This window comes from Oncorhynchus mykiss, chromosome 6 (assembly GCF_013265735.2).
Source record: "Oncorhynchus mykiss isolate Arlee chromosome 6, USDA_OmykA_1.1, whole genome shotgun sequence".
In the NCBI taxonomy this organism is placed as follows: Eukaryota; Metazoa; Chordata; class Actinopteri; order Salmoniformes; family Salmonidae; genus Oncorhynchus; species Oncorhynchus mykiss.
In genome coordinates, this window is record NC_048570.1 from 26317441 (window position 1) to 26337933 (window position 20493).

General features: G+C 43.4%; 1 long non-coding RNA gene across 1 annotated transcript; it reads right to left on the reverse strand.

Moving 5' to 3' along the window:
- Positions 1-12638: 12638 nt before the first annotated feature.
- LOC110525608 lies at positions 12639-17393 on the reverse strand. Its single transcript, XR_002473782.2, has 3 exons — positions 16396-17393; positions 15341-16067; positions 12639-13265 (listed from the first exon to the last, which is right to left on the reverse strand). It is a non-coding gene; the product is annotated as an uncharacterized LOC110525608 (long non-coding RNA).
- Positions 17394-20493: the final 3100 nt, after the last annotated feature.

Genomic DNA, 20493 nt, shown 5'->3' on the forward strand with positions numbered 1-20493 from the left:
CAAGGATAGTAGTGGATTTTAGAGAATTGTGTGATACATTATCATAGGCTGCACATTTATAGACAAAGCAAAGAGTGATTGTTGCTGAGAGCTGGACTTTTCTAAATTGCCTGGTCCCATAGACTAGACGTAACATAGTAAACGTAATTCCGGGACTACCAAATTAGTATGTCATGTTACTATTGGTAATGTTAATTAAGCCAGTAGGGTGGTTGGTCTGGGCGGATGGGTAGGCCTATAACATGAATGTCTAGCAACCCAATTTAGAATTTCATCACAGATAACTTTAGAATTTTAGCTAATTAGCAACTTTTCAACTACTTACTACATTTGAGATACTTTTTAACTACTTAGCGTGTTAGCTAACCCTTCCCCTAAACCTAACCTTAACCCTTTCAGCTAACCCTTTCCCTAACCCTTTAACCTTATTCCTGAACTTAATCCTAACCCTAACCCCTAGCCTAGCTAACGTTAGCCAGCTAGGTAACATAGCCACCTAGCTAGAATTCGTAACGTATCATACATTTAGAAAATGGATAACATACAGCTGAAGTCAGAAGTTTAAATGTATTTGGCTAAGGTGTGTGTAAACTCCGTTTTCACATTTAATCCTAGTAAAAATCCCCTGTTTTAGGTCATTAAGGATCACCACTTTATTTTAAGAATGTGAAATGTCAGAATAATAGTAGAGAGGATGATTTATTTCAGATTTTATTTCTTTCATCACATTCCCAGTGGGTCAGAAGTTTACATACACTCAATTAGTATTTGGTAGCATCACCTTTAAATTGTTTAACTTGGGTCAAACATTTCGGGTAGCCTTCCACAAGCTTCCCACAATAAGTTGGGTGAATTTTGGCCCATTCCTCCTGACAGAGCTGGTGTAACTGAGTCAGGTTTGTAGGCCTCCTTGCTCGCACATGCCTTTTCAGTTCTGCCCACACATTTTCTATAGGATTGAGGTCAGGGCTTTGTGATGGCCATTCCAATACCTTGACTTTGTTGTCCTTAAGCCATTTTGCCACAACTTTGGAAGTATGCTTGGGTCATTGTCCATTTGGAAGACCCATTTGCGACCAAGCTTTAACTTCCTGACTGATGTCTTTAGATGTTGCTTCAATATATCCACATCATTTCCCCTCCTCATGAAGCCATCCTTTTTGTGAAGTGCACAAGGCCCTCCTGCAGCAAAGCACCCCCACAACATGATGCTGCCACCCCAGTGCTTCACGGTTGGAATGATGTTCTTTGGCTTGCAAGCATCCCCCTTTTTCATCCAAACATAACGATGGTCATTATCGCCAAACAGTTCTTTTTTAGTTTTATCAGATCAGAGGACATTTCTCCAAAACGTACGATCTTTGACCTCATGTGCAGTTGCAAAATGTAGTCTGGCTTTTTTATGGCGGTTTTGGAGCAGTGGCTTCTTCCTTGCTGAGTGGCCTTTCAGGTTATGTCGATATAGGACTCGTTTTACTGTGGATATAGTTACTTTTGTACCTGTTTCCTCCAGCATCTTCACAAGGTCCTTTTCTGTTGTTCTGGGATTGATTTGCACTTTTTGCACCAAAGTACGTTAATCTCTAGGAGACAGAACTCATCTCCTTCCTGAGTGATATGACGGCTGTGTTGTCCCATGGTGTTTATATTTGCGTACTATTGTTTGTACAGATGAACGTGGTACCTTCAGGCATTTGGAAATTGCTCCCAAGGATGAAGCAGACTTGTGGAGGTCTACAATTGTTTTTCTGAGGTCTTGGCTGAGTTATTTTGATTTTCCCATGATGTCAAGCAAAGAGGCACTGAGTTTGAAGCTAAGCCTTGAAATGCATCCACAGGTACACCTCCAATTGACTCAAAATATGTCAATTAGCCTATCAGAAACTTCTAAAGCCATGACATAATTTTATGGAATTTTCCAAGCTGTTTAAAGGCACAGTCAACTTAGTGTATTTAAACCTCTGAACCACTGGAATTGTGATACAATGAATTATAGGTGAAATAATCTGTCTATAAACAATTGTTGGAAAAATTACTTGTGTCATGCACAAACTAGATGTCCTAACCAACTTGCCAAAACTATAGTTTGTTAACAACAAGAAATTTGTGGTTGAAAAACTAGTTTTAATGACTCCAAGTGTATGTAAACTTCCGACTTCAACTCTATTTTACGTTTTGCTAATTCATAACATATAGTACAACTTGTAATTTGTTAAATATTGTACAAAATGGGTGATGGATAGTCACAAATTAATACATACCATACAAAACAAATTATACTAAATGGATTGTCACAGATTTACATACAGAATAATACGAAATGCGCTGAGACCATGTTGCTCTGAGTTAAATTATTGCCAGCTCAGAACCCTGTACAGCACCCTCACTGCTTCTATTATACTGAGTTCACTGGTTGAACTTCTTAGTTGTGGATTCATGTTATATAAATACAGGTCCAGCAAAGCACTCATTTCCCCGATGTAGTTACTTTCAATTACAGTATTTACTGCGATGCAGCCTCTGCAGATGTCAGGACTTTCATACTTCTTGCGCCTAGTGGAGCAGAGCAGAGGTGTTGTGAAGGAAGTTGTCAAGGAAGTGAGTATATGTTTATACTGGACCTCCCGCCCCCACCTACTGTCAACCAATCATATCAATGCGGAGCTATATGGAACCCTCAGCATTGTTACAAAATGAGGCAGGCGCATGCCATACCGTACATAGCTCAATTTGGCCTTTGCATGCCTCTGGAGGCTCCGCAATTACATCACACCATCCATATGACAATTCCGACCACATTTTAGGATCAAACATACATTGTCTTTTATACTAGTCACCCAGAACACTCATAGGTTGTGTCTAAACTTGATACTTACATGCAGACTTCTGCTATCAAAAGCGCATACAGTGGGCAACTTAATCAGCAGTCCTCCCACATGTCTACAGAAAATGTGTGTTTTGGGACCGAGAGGCACCTTTTCATTATAATGTTGGTGGAAATACGTTCCTAGCGTCCCTTACAAAAAATGTACCATGGTACTACAATGGTACTTTCACTTATATTATGGTATAGTATGAATCATGGAAATGTACCATAGTTTTAGCCTTGAAGTATAATGGTACTCTCATATACCTAAATTATACCATGGTATTGCCTCGTTTTTACCAAGGTATAGATGTGGATCACAAAAATACCATGGTTTTGACCTGTATTATACATTCTACCATGGTAAATCACAATTATCTATATTAATTGTGTGTTACCATAGTACAATGCCAGTATAATGTATTTCATAAATAAACCCCCGTAAGGTCAAAATAGGTTGGTTGGTATTATATTGATTAATTTATTTATAGTTTCTGATAAAGTCAGAGGCAGGCTACAATGGAGGGTCCTAGTTTGTACGTAACCTCAAAGTTAAAGGGAAATAGTTTCTGTGAAAAAGGGATAATACTTTCTGTATTAATAGTACAGTTTTTTGTTCATGTTTAGGTTCCCAGTGTTGCCAACCTGAAATGTGGGGTAATGTGAGAGATATGGTAGCCTAGTCTTTGGCATTTTGTAATCATTTATAGTATTTTTAGTAAAGGGGTGTTGTGCTTGTTTCGGCCCACAGAGGGAGTCGCTTGCTCTAGTGGTTGCTTCACACTCTATCACTCTACAGTCAGTGGCTCTCGCACTAGCCTGCCTAGTCAGTGAGACAGTTGAATGAGAGAGCCAAGCCATCTCAAAACTGAATAGAGAAGTGCCAAATGAGCAAAATATTTTAAACTTTATCATCACGGTGAGCGAGTTATAAAGCATAGGTTATGAAACACCAAGTTAAACGGAGTGTAATTATATCATTGTTGTTATGTATTGATGACGTTTTGATAGTTTAATTAATTTATAAATGTCTGTTAGCATAGAAGCTAACATTGGCTAAAGTTAGCTCCAGTCAAGCTAGCTTGTCCTCATGACCAATGAACGTTCACGCGGTGTAAACAAAGGGAAACATTGTAACTTGCTGTTTTGAGGGATATGTTGATAATTATATGATGAAAATGTATCTATGCAATATTCATACTTTAAAAAATGTTTTGTAGTATGTTGGTTATTTAGAATAGTATAAGATTGGCCAAGTCAGTCTAATGAGTGAGAGCCAGCTAAAAAATGCACTGAAGAGAAAAGCACCACATAAACTAACTATTTTAAATCTTCAAGGTTTCAGACTCCCTTCATTCTTCTCACCATACCCTATCCAGGTCCCAAGGTTTAAGAAGGTACACTACACTACTAGACCATGGACTTGGGGCTCCCGAGTGGCGCAGTGGTCTAAAGCACTGCATCTCAGTGCTAGGGGGTTCACCACAGTTCACCACAGTTCAATTCCAGGTTGTATTACAACTCGTTGTGATTGGGAGTCCCATAGGATGGCACACAATTGGCCCAGTATCCTCCGGGTTATGGTTTGGCTAGTGTAGGCTGTCATTGTGAATAAGAGTTTGTTCTTAACAGGCTTAAAGGTTCATTATAAATACATGTGTAGTGTGGTTTTTCACTATGAGCTAAAGGGGTTTAAGAGGATACTAGGCCTATGCTTTGCCATTGCAGAGCGAGTAGTTAATGTTGCATTATGCGAGTACCATAAATTACTATGCTTTTGGTCACTTTACCCAAAAAACGGTGGGACACAGACCATCATAATACATTGGAAACAACTACCATGTTTTCATGTTTAACTACATGCTGCTAGTACAAAACCAAAGTATTTCATTAATTGTACTACATGGTTCATTTTTGTACCATGGTAGCTAGTACAAATGAAAAAACATCATGTTTTTTTGGTCACTACCATGGCAGGAAAACACCATGGTATTTGCACCAGTACCATGGCATTTTCCTGCCATGGTAATTGTATAAACGAAATAAGATCACGCCAATCATCATTATTTTATTAGCTAATCAGCAGCCTTTTTTCGCGGGACTTAACATATGACCTGATCAGGCAGGGCCTCAGTCAGTCTGTAGTTTTCATTCTGATGACCAACCATTTTCTTCCCTCCTGCTTGTTCTACCTCCTTAAAAAAAAATGCCTTTCTTTCTGATGTTAATTGTGTGTGCAGCTAAATGTAAGTGGCAAAATCCTGATGTCTTGTTGTTTGGAGCTAAATAGTGTCTGTTGTGAATATGTACCATTTGTGTTAAACTTGCTAGCTAGCTTGTGTACACCCCCGCTAGCATTAGCATTGTCATCCGGAGTGCATTACTAGTTAACATGCTTATTCGTGATTAGCATTTGTTTGCATTTCTCTGTGGTGCTAAGCTATTTTCGGTTGTAGATTTCTCATGCTTATTATCTTTTGTAACATATATATATTTCTACATTTCTCTATTTTTTTTATTTGTGCATCCAGCATGTCTTTGGGTCCACATAGCCTGTTTAGTTTGTTGACATTCAAATAGGCATATTTATGCATATTTTCCCATACTGTGCTATAGCCTAAGTTCTTCCCTTTTCTTTACAGAACCACAATTAGTATCAGAGAGAGTAGTGTTGTGTGTGTGTTGATCTTCATTAAACCCTTGAACTGGAACTACAGCTTCCTCATATTCTGAACAGACACCCTGTGGTGGTTGCTACCGGCCTAAAATCCAGAAGCTACATTTTTTATCCCTTTTTATTGATCCTTCGAATTCATAAACAACCCATATGTTTCATGGTCCTTCGAGCCGGATGCAGTAACTGCCAGATCCTAAGGATGCCAGTCACCAGAGAGGATCCTCCACAAGTTGTGGTTTGTCCCCGCCGTCAGACTCGCCCCCCACATTGTCTGGTCGACTATGAGGTAAGGTACGAGTCAAGGCAGACAACACCACACACAACAACATACCACTCCAACGAGGGACCACAAGCAGAGGGCGCTGATTGAATTCCTCTCACAACAAGGTCAGCAGCAGCTAGCCTCCTGTACGAGATGAGAGAGAAACCTGTTATTCTTCCAGAACATTCATAATGTGCCTGAAGCTGATAGGAGAGGAAACTGAGAAGTTGACACAGGAGATACTTTAGCTCTCATTATTGATACTGGAGCCCCGCTATTGTTATTTCGGGCTGCTCTTTCATTATTTGCTATTCTTATCCCTTACTTATTGGGGGGATTTTCTTTAAACTGCATTGTTGGTTAAGGACTTGTAAGTAAGCATATCACTGTATTTCACGTGTTGTATTCGGTGCATGTGACTGACAATATTTAATTTGATTTGAGCTTTAGGAAGAGCTAAATTCATCTGCTTCAATGGGTCTTGAACAGTTCAAGTCACTACCCAGGCTGACCCGCAACTGTGAGGATAGAGCCTCACCTGATCGCCGATGTCAGCCCTCACCTGACCGTTACGGTCAGCCTACACAAGATTTCTGTTGTCAGGTCACACCGCCGCAGCGACTACTCACTTGATCCTCACTGCCACGACTCTTGACCTGACCGCCGTCGTCAGCCAGCATCGGACTGTCGCTGCCGCGACTACTCACCTGGCCATTGTCGTCAGCCCTCACCTGACCATCACCGCTGCGAGTACTCGCCTGACCATCGCCGCCGAGCCTACTCACCTGATCGTCGTTGGCACTCACTTGTCCGCTACACAGACCTTCTCCACCCAGCCGGGAGCATTCCTACTGTGGACCAACTCCTACCATCCCCAACTTCAACTGTGGCCCTTGACAATGTGCTGCCTGTAGATGCAACAGTCCTTCAAGTTTCAGATATTGGTGGACAACCTGAAGTTGTAAGAGGCTTTGCTAATTGCTGACTCCTACAGCAACAGCAGCACCCATACAGTGACACCATGCAATCCCTTGCCAGACTCAACAGCTTGCCCTCCAACACATTGCAGAATTAATGGATGGCCCCAACATCAAGAGTGGTGACACCAAGGCATTCCGAAGATTCGCTCTGAGAGTGTGTGCCTTGCTTGGCATGTTGGATGAGCCAGGGAGTAATGGACAGACAGAAGTGAGGTGTGTCTCACACATCTCCCACCTCTTAGCTACAGTAAGTTACCACACAACATAAGAGCCAGCTTCATGAGATGTGTGAGCCCCATCAAGACACCCATTCCAACCCTCCTTCACCTGGCAGATTGGCTCGAGTATGAGGTGAGAGTGCAAGTAGATGGCACGCAATTCAGTAGCGACCAAAGCAGGGACCACCCTAGCTCACACCGAGATCAGCATAAAGACAATTCATTCCCCAAGATCACCACCATCCTCAATGGAGGTGAGCAGAGAAAGGACAAAGCCAAAGTCTCTCCACACAACCAGTCTCAAGAGGAAAGGTCACAGAAGAAGCCAAATAAATATTGTCCGTTCTGTAACACCACACAGCATTACGTGAACCAAAGAACAGAAAGAATCCTGGATCAAGACAAATGAAAGATGTTGGAAGTGTGGATGCGAACACCAAGCAGCTCAGTGTACTCTCAAGCCTAAGTGCAAGTAGAAGCATTGTGAGATTCTCCACGAGGTCAACACTAGCCCGACTGCTATGAAGAACGCTAGCATAAACGCTATGAAGACCTCCATCACAAAGGTGCCAGTAGAGAGTATTTGCCTGGTAAGCTCCACTGCAGAGACCTTCTATGTTGCTCAACCTCCGGGCAGCAGCAAGGTGTTGCTGAAGATGAGTTGAGTCATCCTGCGGAGCGGCAACAAGTCACTTGACACGTACGCCCAGTTGGAAGACGGGTCTGAGAACACTACTTCTACACGAAGCAGCAGAGCAGTGAGTCCTCCTCGGCAATCCTGAGGACTTGGCACTTCGTACGGTGCGTCAAGATATCAGATTCATCCATGGAGCTTCTGTGTCATTCTCTGTTGCCCCTGTTACCCAACAGGTCCTTTGACATCCACAGAGCCTTAACAGCTAACAAGTTGGGCCTTGCAATGCATAGCTACCCTGTTGAAGCCCTTCAGAAAAAGTATCGGCACATCAAGGCCTTCCCCTTCAACTGCTGGATCAGACGCAGCCACTACTGCGCATCAGGTCAGACATCCCCATCTTATCACCTCGACAGAGCCAGTGCATTTGGGTCCCCCTGGAGGACCTGCCGCCATCAAGTCTCAGCTCGGATGGATCCTTCAAGACCGTTCCTGCACTCCAGTCTTGCTCCACAACAGTGCCTTCAAGCATTTCGATACACCCGCAATAACATCTGCTAAATATGTGTGACCAACAAAATTTGATTTGATTTTGATTTGATTCATACATCCCTCGTCTCTCCATCTGCAGAGCTCTTCAGTCATCTAGAGAAGCTCTGGTGGTTGGATACGCTACCACACAGGATTGCGTAGCTCATCACACAGTCCAGACAAGATGTAGAAGCCAATGATATACTGGAGGAGAAGACAGCCAGGGTCGAAGTGGGCGGGGTTCAAAGGTACGTCACTCCCCTCTTGTGGAAGAAGAACATTCCTCTTTTGGAAGCTCCGAAGGAGGTAGTACTGGCTCATCTGTGAGAGACAGATAAGCATCTGTCCAAGGATCCAGAGAAAGCAGCAGTGTACAGCGCAGAGGTTCACAAGTTGGTGGAGTCCGGCCACATCAAGAAGGTACCCCTAGTAGCAGCCGAAGATTACCAAGGTTGGTACATTCCCCATCATATGGTCCATCACAATGGGAAAAACAAAGTCGTCTTCAACTGTTTTTAGTGGAAATTCTAATCAATAATGAGAAGAGACAAGGTCGGTACATTCCCCATTATATGGCCCATCACAATGGGAAAAACAAAGTCGTCTTCAAATGTTTTTAGTGGAAATTCTAATCAATAATGAGAAGAGACAAGGTCAATCACCAATCAGGATATGACTTTATTCAAACCTTATTAATAAGGGAGCATAGAGTAATTGCTTCTACAATAATGAGGCTGGTCGACTCAACACTCCCAAGGAAGTGCAACTGCCAACACCAGAGTCTGAAGGGATACATTCTTATAACAAGAGTTCAACAGTTGAATCATATAAGCATGTTATGCAGATAAGACATCTTTATTATCTATGTTACCAAGCTAATTCTGATTCTTCCTCCACATGCCCCTCTCAAGGGACTCCGTCCCTTCCAGAGACATCAGAACAGTAACATGGTATCTTACTAACATTTGTTGCAGAATATATGAATAAAAAAATAAATAAATAGAGAATCAAATCCCTTCAATGTTGTGCACCATGTAAGCTTTCTCCATTGGGAAACTGAGTTTACAACCTTTATTCCTCAAGACATACTTGCACATGTTTAATTATACAGAATAATACACTGCTCAAAAAAATAAAGGGAACACTAAAATAACACATCCGAGATCTGAATTCTTTACATAGTTGAATGTGCTGACAACAAAATCACACAACAATTATCAATGGAAATCAAATTTATCAACCCATGGAGGTCTGGATTTGGAGTCACATTCAAAATTAAAGTGGAAAACCACACTACAGGCTGATCCAACTTTGATGTAATGTCCTTAAAACAAGTCAAAATGAGACTCAGTAGTGTGTGTGGCCTCCACGGGCCTGTATGACATCCCTACAATGCCTGGGCATGCTCCTGATGAGGTGGCGGATGGTCTCCTGGGGGATCTCCTCCCAGCCCTGGACTAAAGCATCCTCCCATTCCTGGACAGTCTGTGGTACAACGTGGTTGGTGGATGGAGCGAGACATGATGTCCCAGATGTGCTCAATTGGATTCAGGTCTGGGGAACGGGCGGGCCAGTCCATAGCATCAATGCCTTCATCGTGCAGGAACTACTGACACACTCCAGCCACATGAGGTCTAGCATTGTCTTGCATTAGGAGGAACCCAGGGGCAACCACATCAGCATATGGTCTCACAAGGGGTCTGAGGATCTCATCTCGGTACCTAATGGCAGTCAGGCTACCTCTGGCGAGCATATGGAGGGCTGTGCGGCCCCCCAAAGAAATGCCACCCCACACCATGACTGACCCACCGCCAAACCCGTCATGCTGGAGGACGTCTGTCACATGTGCTCAGTGTGAACCTGCTTTCATCTGTGAAGAGCACAGGGCGCCAGTGGCGAATTTGCCAATCATGGTGTTCTCTGGCAAATGCCAAACGTCTGTAAGCACAACCCCCACCTGTGGACGTCGGGCCCTCATACCATGGAGTCTGTTTCTCATGGAGTCTGTTTCTGACCGTTTGAGCAGACACATGCACATTTGTGGCCTGCTGGGGGTCATTTTGCAGGGCTCTGGCAGTGCTCCTCCTGCTCTTCCTTGCACAAAGGCGGAGGTAGCGGTCCTGCTGCTGGGTTGTTGCCCTCCTACGCCCTCCTCCACATCTCCTGATGTACTGGCCTGTCTCCTGGTAGCACCTCCATGCTCTGGACACTACACTGACAGACACAGCAAACCTTCTTGCCACAGCTCACATTGATGTGCCATCCTGGATGAGCTGCACTACCTGAGCCACTTGTGTGGGTTGTAGACTCTGTCTCATGCTACCACTAGAGTGAAAGCACCGCCAGCATTCAAAAGTGACCAAAATATCAGCCAGGAAGCATAGGAACTGAGAAGTGGTCTGTGGTCCCCACCTACAGAACCACTCCTTTATTGGGGGTGTCTTGCTAAATGCCTATAATTTCCACCTGTTGTCTATACCATTTGCACAACAGCATGTGAAATGTATTGTCAATCAGTGTTGCTTCCTAAGTGGACAGTTTGATTTCACAGAAGTTGTGAATGACTTGGAGTTACATTTGGTTGTTTAAGTGTTCCCTTTATTTTTTTGAGCAGTGTACATTGTTGAGGAAAATACAGAAATTAGACATGCTCCCTGCTACAGGAGAACCAGTGTCTAAACACAGGCCTCATCACAACAGATAGGACAGTCATCCCTCTGACAGCGGGCACAGTGATACGGATCAACATGATGGAAATGCCCATCAGTTCCCCTGGCCCACCCCTTCCCACACCAATGACAGAGACCCCCCCTGGGCACTTTGTACACACAGTGTGGAACATGAGCTCCACATCTGGGTTCCCATGGTCAGGATTGGGGTCCCCACCGTCAGAGATGTAGTCAGGAATAGAGAATAGGTCAGGGAAATCGTTAATATACTGTGAACCCTCTCTATCTACACTGGCCAATGAGGATACTTCACTAGGTTCATCTGATTGTTGTCCATCAATCTCAGATTCTTCATCTACACCTTCTTCATTTGCAATCAAGGGCATAGTAAGACCAACATCAACCACTTTACTACACAATATCTTCACACATGTGATAATCAGCAACTGAGCAATCAGCAAATTAAACCATGTATGAGCCAGTGGAAGATGGTCGCACCCCAAGCACCAAACAATGACTGACCCCACCCAAATGGATTCCAGTCATTGTCAGGCTGGTTTTCCCTTTCGAGAACACCGCTAAGCTCCTTCAAATGTTCCACTACAATAGTCAAATTTTCGTCTCCCTGGGTTTAAATGTACAGCAGTGATCTTCTAGAACTTGACCCCTCCCCTTAACGTGGTGGCAACATGTCAAGTGCCACCCTATTTTGTGTGGCCATGAGTTGAGTGCCTTGCAACTCTGGTCTTATAATTGAAAACCCTGAAGTGGTTAAATTTACCAGGGATTCCAAATTATATCCTAGCCGATCCAACTCATAGGCGTTCTCCGATGCTCCATACCAGGGGATTAACCCGCACCATTAACTTTTCCAATTTCAAGGATCGTCGCGAGTCACTGGGGACATCATTTGATTGCGAGATGCCCCTTTTAACTCGTCTTAACCTGCTTGGAATGGAGGAGTTTGTTTTATGCATTACCACAAGAGAGATGTTTAGTTTACCAAAAATACAGCACCCTGTCCAATTTGTTGGTGGGTAGAAGTAGGCTTTATCACCACAAATCCAATAAACATTGTCGAAGCAAATTGATGAGGAGAGCGATTGTCAGTTTTTCGTCAACAATGGTGTGCCCCACCTTCAGTCTAACGGGTCTCCAGCTGCATGTTCCATTTTTCCAGCTACATCCTATTGGGAAGACACTATAATTGACACATGTTGACATTCCCAGATAGGATTCATTAAATTGTGGTATGGAAATATTGCTTGGGTTGTGACAATGACAGGTTCGGAATTGGGTTCACCGGGGTTGGATTAGAATAGGTTCTGGTACACGGGATCTAGGTTCTAAGATGATTCTACCGCACCAATGTGAACAATCAAATCTGTCATGCCCTGATCTGTTTCACCTGTTTTTGTGATTGTCTCCACCCACCTGCAGGTGTCTCCTGTTTTCCCCATTGTTTTATCCTAGCTCTTATTATTCCCAGTCTCTGTTTTTCCTAGCCCTCCTGGCTTTGACCTTTGCCTGCCCTGACGCCGAATCCGCCTGTCTGACCACTCTGCCTGTCCTGACCTCGAGCGTGCCTATCCCCTGGTACTGTTTGGACTCTGACCTGGTTTATGAACTCTCGCCTGTTCTCAACCTGCCTTTTGCCTACCCCTTTTGGTACAATAAATATCGGAACTCAACCATCTGCCTCCTGTGTCTGCATTTGGGTCTCGCCCTAATAAAATCCCCCTCGTAAATTCTTTGTTGATGACAAAGTACCATTAATGCATTTATCCCTCAGTGTTTTATCTCTCAGTGTTTTATCTAGTGAGGGTTGACCCCATGTGATCTCATTTGACAAACAGCAGTTCACATAGTGTCATTAATGCTGACCTCCACTGAATACTGTGAGAATGGAGAGATCGCTGAGTGTGGAAACAAACTACATACATAACAGAAAATATTTTTCTACCATCAGTTCAGTCTTTACTGTATAGTTAAGCAGCGACCACCAGGTGTTTCCCTCATGATTCCTACTGTGATGCTCATCCAGTGGATGCATAGACCTTGTGCTTCTTCCAGTACTGGAGCGGCCATTGTTTGCTGGACTCCTGTCGAGCTGGAGTGGCTGTTATATAAGTCCCACCATGGGACTGAGCGGTCATCAGTCAAGTCCATACCATTTTGTACTTCTTCCAGGACCGGTTGTCCTTGAGTCACTGCCCATATGGCAACTGTGAGGCACCTTCCGGATGTGGCTGGCGTGGATCCAAGTAGACCTCTCAGCTACACAGCCGTGCGGCTCTTCATCGTCTTCGGTAGGCAACAAAGTATCAAGATTTAACTCAGTGCACCTCTTCAGGGTCACATGAGACATTGTCAGAAGAACATTCTGATAATGGAGCAGTTGAGCTGGTGTTAGATGGGCCGTCTTTGCCTGTGAAATAAGAGCATGTACAGCATGAGGCACTTACGTGTACAGTGAGTTCACACATGGCAACAATGTCTGCACAAGCCAGCACAGCTTCAGTAGCAGCAGCCACAGCTCTCAAACAAAAAAACAGGCCTCTTGACAAACTGTCCAGCTGTTTGGAAAAATACCCAACAGGGCGCTGCTTTACTCCACGATCCTGTGTTAGAACAGATGACATGAAGCCATTTTTCTCACAAACAAAGAGGTTAAAAGGTTTAGAATGGTCAAGGAGCCCCAAACAGGTAGAGGTCAGGTCAGAGCAGTCAGTCCCTCTGGTGTCCACTTAATTGTGTCATTCATAGCCATTTTGTGGCAATAAATAAGGTCAGAAAGCGGATGCACCACCTCAGCATAGTTAGGTAACCACGTCCTACAATACCCTATCATATCAGTCAATGACATCATGTGTTGTTTAGTAACCAGCTGTGCGACGGAGAGAATAGCCTGTATCCTCTCTGTACCCAGCTGCCTGCCATTGGGAGTGATGTCATGACCTAGATACTTGACTGTCTGTGAAACCAACTGTAACTTCTTTGAAACCTTGTGGCCATTCTCAGCTAGAAATATCAACACGAGCACGAGTATCAGTTTCACAAGCTTCCATTGAGCTGGAGCACAACAACAAATCATCCACATACTGAATCAGAGTGCTGCCCTCAGGGGCTATAAAGCCCTCCAGATTTTGCACTAAAGCCGCTGAAAACATTGGGGGAGATAGCATATAGGCGCCACCGCCCACGTAAATCTTTTACTAAGAAACGTGAAGGCGAACCATAACTGAGATTCTGGTGCCACAGGAATACTGAAAAAACACATTAGCCAAATCAATCACAGAGAACCACTCTGCTGTGGGTGGTACCGCCCCAACAGAATAGTAACATTGGGAACCACAGGGGCACGGGCAAAAACTGCGTCATTCAAAAGCCTTAAATCCTGGACAAATCTCCAATCACCTGAAGGCTTTTTAACCGGCAAGATAGGGGTGTTACAGGGTGATTCTGTACAGGGAATTAAAGCGCCATTAGCTAACAGGGATGGATGAACAGGTGTAATACCTGCTATTGCCTCCCTACTGAGTGGATACTGTGCTCTAGATGGACGCCTGGTATCTTTAGGAGTGACCACCATTGGCCCTGCTCCCTTCATTCTCCCAAAATCATACTTGTCCATTGCCCATAGGCATTCAGGGACCCCTCTCAGGAGGGGTGAGTCTTCACTCAACAATATATTGGTAGAAAAACAAACCTGATCAACATCATGCACACCCCTCTCAGTTGGCGTTTCCCAACTGAATGGGTAACAACTTGTTATTGTGCTGTGTGAATACGTTGACCCATCAGGGTGCATCTCCCAGTCAATAGCATCAATATCCGCCCATTCTACTCTATCTGATTTTGCCAGGGACACATGTGGTGTGCTATCCTCAGGTAGCACTCTTTCTGTGCAGGGGTTAGATTAACTCCTAAAGCACAGAAATCACTGCTACAGTATAAACCCTCACACTGCACTGCACTGCACTCATCCTGTAATGTAGCACACAGCCATTGCTTCTCATAATGGAGATCTCTTGTCAATGGTGAAAATGGGAGGTGCAATGTAAGCCTGCTTCAGACATGAAACTGCCCTCGTGGCCCCAATGGGTTTTAGTCATTGAGAAAACACAAACAATATTGGGCACCTCATTATCAATGTCCCATGTGTAATACCAGTCAGACATTAACAGACATTACCATCAATTGCTCCCCCCCTTTCTCCTCCTCATGAATAACGGTTAAACCAGTTTGGCCACATCTTATGTTGATGCCCAGTTTATGCAGGATGTCCCTGCCCAACAGTTTGACAGGACAGTGGCCAGAGTAGAGAAATTGATGTTGACACTTCTCCTCACAAAAGGAGACAGGCTACATGCTCTCTGAACGGGAGGCCTGAAGCCCCTGCAGTTTTAACTGTTTCACTAGACATGGGAGGTTTTGTCATAGCCTTGCAGTTAATGACAGACATGACAGCCCCAGTATCAACAATAAATATTATTGACTCACCATTGACGCAAGCCTCCACTGTTGGCTCTACTCTGGTAAGGGTGTGACTCTTTAAACAAATGCTCGGGTTGCTCTGACGATTCTACCTCATCTGTCCCTGTCTCTTCATCATGTCAATATTCTTCCTCCTGTTCTTGTCCAGGATTGTACATGCCCTCCTTGGGGCTCCTCTGCCTCTCGATCCGCCCCTGGCTCTTCCCCTCGGCTGCTGGGCTTGATTGCATTGTGCAGCGAAATGGCCTGCCTTGCCACTAGGGAAGCAACTTCCAAGTTTGGATTTTCCTCCACTTCCACCACCTCCAACTCCAGCAGGCACCTGCCAGTGGTAGAATGTTAACTGGGCAGCTTGCAATTTCTGAGGCTTCACTTTAAAAACAAAAAAAATCTTCCTTCTGAGCACGTTGCTGTCGCTCAGCATGTTTGCAAAGTTGTACCACAGTGGCCAGGGGTTCAGTTTCCCAACTGATACAGGTGGTTCTCACCACTTTCTCCAGGTCTGGTGTCAGGCCCCTTACCAGGGAGTCCTTCAACAGAGCTCCATATTTCAATTCATTAGGTCTGATGCCGCTGTGCAGCCTGAAACAGGTTTCCAGTCTCCATCTATACCCTTCCAAGCTCTCATCCTTCGTCATGGTGTATTCTCTGATGGTCGTCCAGTCAGTCTTGGTGGGATATAGTGCTCCTGTTCTTCCCAACACGACCACCGCAGCCACAGGCACTGGCAGCACTGGATAGACATTGTGAGGAGAAGAATAAGTAGGGGGAAATCTCTCTCATCGTCTTTCCTATTCTTCCTTACTGTCTCATCTTTGTCTGTTTTCCCTTCTTCCTCAGTCTGTATTACCATGTTCTGGCGGGGCTTTCCCCTAAAGGGGTCCTGCCTTTGTGTGCGCCTGTCTGCCTCTCTTACCCATTTCTGAAATTTAACCATCTACCTTATCTTTCTTACTTTTCTCAGTTCTGTTAATCTTTTAACCTCTCCCTAACCTCATCCAACAGTGTCACACTCAGTGTCCCTGTCAAAGGAAACATCCTTCGATATGTCACAATTTCACCTGGTCCGAAATCCCCTGGAATTCCGTGTCCTTTGCTCCTGTGTGGTCCCATGGTTTCTGCTACTTCACTCATACACACTCACAGAAAACACAAACACCGACACACAGGGGATGAGACAGACGAGGAAAAACCGGTTAGCTCTGTTTTTAGATTTCAAACCCTGTCTATATGAACAGGGTAACCCATACCATTATCAAAATGATTGCCTAATTAGTGGTCTCAAAACGGGGTGTTGTCTCCACACTGGGATATTGCCTACTGCGATTACTGTGGTATGGATTATCTTATGTCTATCCAAATGTACAAAACTACCTACAGAGTACCTGCTTCTTCTATCTAATTGTGTAACACGATCCTCAAAAATCCAATCTTACCTCTTATATTCTAACCTCCAGCTCCGGAGAAGTGCCGGGAATAACAAACACAATAATATCTAACAATAGTAACCTGGGGCATACCTGTTAACTTGGTTTATCAAAACATTTCATAAAAACATTACACGTTATTATTTGAACTTCACCAAGCCAGATGCCCTCACAAGGAGTCACCTGCACTCAAGTTCCTCTTTCAATACATTAACCTCACCAGTCCTACTGTGATCAACCCAGTACCACGGATCTGGACTTTTAGTAGCGCGCAACTGGCTAATTAACAATCATGTCGAAGGATACCTCACTTAAAAACACTCTTATCAACCCAACTCAGTCCTGCTAGCTACCTCAGCTGTGGCCCTCTTTAGGAAGACCTCGCTCTGAGCGTATCCTCAACAGGGAATTTTGTAATTTTATATCTATAAATTTAAACAATTTATTTTTCTTATCTTTCATCACTTATTGATAGATTGTCCAAGCTTAGGCGGGTCCAGCTGCTCCTTCGGAGTGTGGTTTCCCTGAGATCCCAATTTCAGATCCCCTGTGCACAATTTACCACTTGTCTTCAGGAGCGGTCAGCAGGTGAAGTTGCAGATCACCTCCTTGTCGCCAAAATTGTTGTGGAAATTCTAATGAACAATGAGGAGAGACCAGGTCAATCACCAATCAGGATATTACTTTATTCAAACCTTATTAATAAGGGAGCATAGAGTAATTGCTTCTACAATAATGAGGCTGGTTGACTCAACACTTCCAAGTGTTGTGGCGAGCAGCTCTGACATACAAAGTATACAAAATATGACATACAAAGATACACCCTCGTAGTCTACATGACAAACAACTGATGTATGGAATGAGTCACAAGGTGAAACTTGATATATGAGAATGGAGTATCTCCCAGCCAGATAGCATTTGCTATGAAGACTGTTCTTATTGTACAGAGTTTGGCCCCTAAGAAGAGGCTCTGATCTCATCCCTAGCACTTCACAGTACAGAGATACCAACTCATTCTATGGCATAAATCAATTGTAAAGTCCTGAGGGGAATGAGCCTCTCGGTCATACACTATCCCAGGATAGTGTCTCAGACCTTATCTCCCCGAAGTCCAAAGGAGGGAGTGACTGGCACATAGACATTGTGGAGACAAATAATTGGTTCCCCATTAATCACGCCATCCCTTCACATGCTTTAAAATGGGTAAAGACACACATTCACATATGAAGACAATGTTCCCTGCTGTCCTATTCTCTTTCGGATATTCTGCATAGCACCAGGGACATGTGATAGACAAGCGTGACTTCTCCCCTCTCTGGGCCCCAGGTGACGAAGGCCAATATGAGGGAGGAAATGCATCTGCCAACACCAGAGTCCGAAGGGATGCATTCTAATAACAAGAGTTCAACAGTTCAATCATATAAGCATATTATGCAGATAAGACATCTTAATTATCTATGTTACCGAGCTAATTCTGATTCTTGTGTTCTTACACCTGATTGAGCTGCGGTGATCAGCTATGTGTTGTTTTAATTGTCTCTTCATTTGTACTACGTAGGCTTTCCCAAGTGTACAGGTGATGAGATAGATTACTCCCTTTCTTGCATGAGATGATACCCCTGAACAGGAACTTTTCGACCTGTATGTGGGTGACTTGCCTAGTTAAATAAAGGTTCAATTAAAATAAAGAAAATACAGTCTGAAGAAGGATGTTTCAGTAGTGCTATCGCACTGTGCGCATGAGCCACATTTGTAGTTCCCATTTGGAGTGGGTGTCAAGAGTGTCTGAGTGGGCTCGTGGCATGTCAGATCTTACTAAGCTGTTTTTTGTCTGATTGCAGAGTATGCCAGTGCTTTTTCAGGATTGCTTTCATTTTCTCCGAACACTTGATGTACTTAGTGCAAAACACTTTTGCATTGTTTTTCTTCTTTAGTTTAATTTTGAGCAATTCCTCTCTTTGTTTTTCAGATATTTTCATCATTGCAGCATTAAGAGTCTTGTCCTTGTAGCCTCTCATTTTGAATGTATCTGTCATTTTCTTAGCATTGCTGTCAAAATCTGACTAGTGGCCACAGATTCGTTTAACTCTTCTAATTCATAAACACCACATGTTTTTCAGAAGTGACCAAACAAACATTATAGTACCATCGTCTTTTTTTCATTGTACTACCATGATACAGTTTTTTGTAAGGGATGTGAGGAACGTGTTTACTGGCCTCATAAATGCTAACCAACTAGCTAATATTTAGAAAAATGATTTAGCCAGCAAACAAGGCTAGCTACAGATGTTATCTGGCTAGTTCGCTACAGTAGTTAGCTACTGCCATCAGTTGTTCTAGTGATATCATATTTTGCTTATTCCACCATTTATAGAATGCATACTGTCATTTGAATATAGTGGGAAAAGGGAATCCGTACACACTGTGGACACGGTAGACCCATTTAAATGTAGGTGTAGATGCATGATGCGTTCAGAATTCCATGATCAGAAATTCATGATTAGAATACTAAAGCTGCATGAACTGTCAAGTCTAGACACGGCCATTGAGAACCGTTGGTCTACTAAGTACTAGCCCATAGAATCCAATGAATGTTTCCTGAGTGTCAACTACTCACAATGTTGTTTCTATTATCCACACTAAATTATAAGACCTTGTGCATGTTGATTGGTTGACATTATGGCAGGAAATACTCATAAGAAGAAAAAAAAACACTCTGAATACTCTGAACATCCTTATATGTCCAGTTAAAATTCATCCAATCATATCATCCTATCAAATTTTGATAAACCCATGAATTCCTCCTGATCATGAAGGAATGTCAATTTTACTCTGCACCATCAGTAGGGGACATTCTGCATCAATCTGTCAAGGAAAATATAATATTCTTTCTAAGAAAGATATCTACATATGTTTCAGGATGTTATGTCTCCCAGGAAATAATTAGAATTAATGTTAACATTACAGTTTTGAAAACATAGCTTGTTAAAAAAAAGTGCTGTCTTGCCACAACTTGGGTTAAGTTGAGCTGATGGACAGGGTAAGTTAACCCACCTACAAATATAAGGGCACAAGGTGAGACCCAGATGCAGACACGGGAGGTAGATGGTTTGAGTCTTTGATATGTATTAGAATCCAAAAGGGTAGTCAAGAGAATGGTTGTGGACAGGCAAAAGGTCTAAACCAGTTCAGAGTCCAGGAGGTCAAGGCAGGCAGAATGGTCAGGCAGATAGGTACAGAGTCCAGGAGCAGGCAAGGATCAAAACCGGGAGGACTAGGCAAAAAGAGAAGAGAAAAGGCAGGCGCACGGGAAAAACACGCTGGTTGACTTGAACATACAAGACGAACTGGCACAGAGAGACAGGAAACACAGGGATAAATACACTGGGGAAAATAAGCGACACTTTGAGGGGGTGGATACAATCACAGGAACAGGTGAAACAGATCAGGGCGTGACAACAAATGTATGTGCTGAATTAAATATGACCACTTCCTTTTTTAAACCATGTCTATCAAACACAATTCAATACAATCACAAGCGCTTTTTTGTTTTTCATAATTTTAAGCATATTTTAACACAGGCTCAAACACCTAACAAACACTGTACATTTTAAACACTTTTAAAAGGCCAGGCCCTGTTGTTACTGCATATCCCAGCAATAATTCCTTGCATATACACAATTTGCTAAACTTTCCATTGGCTCAACCATTGGCTCAACTTACCCCAAGGCA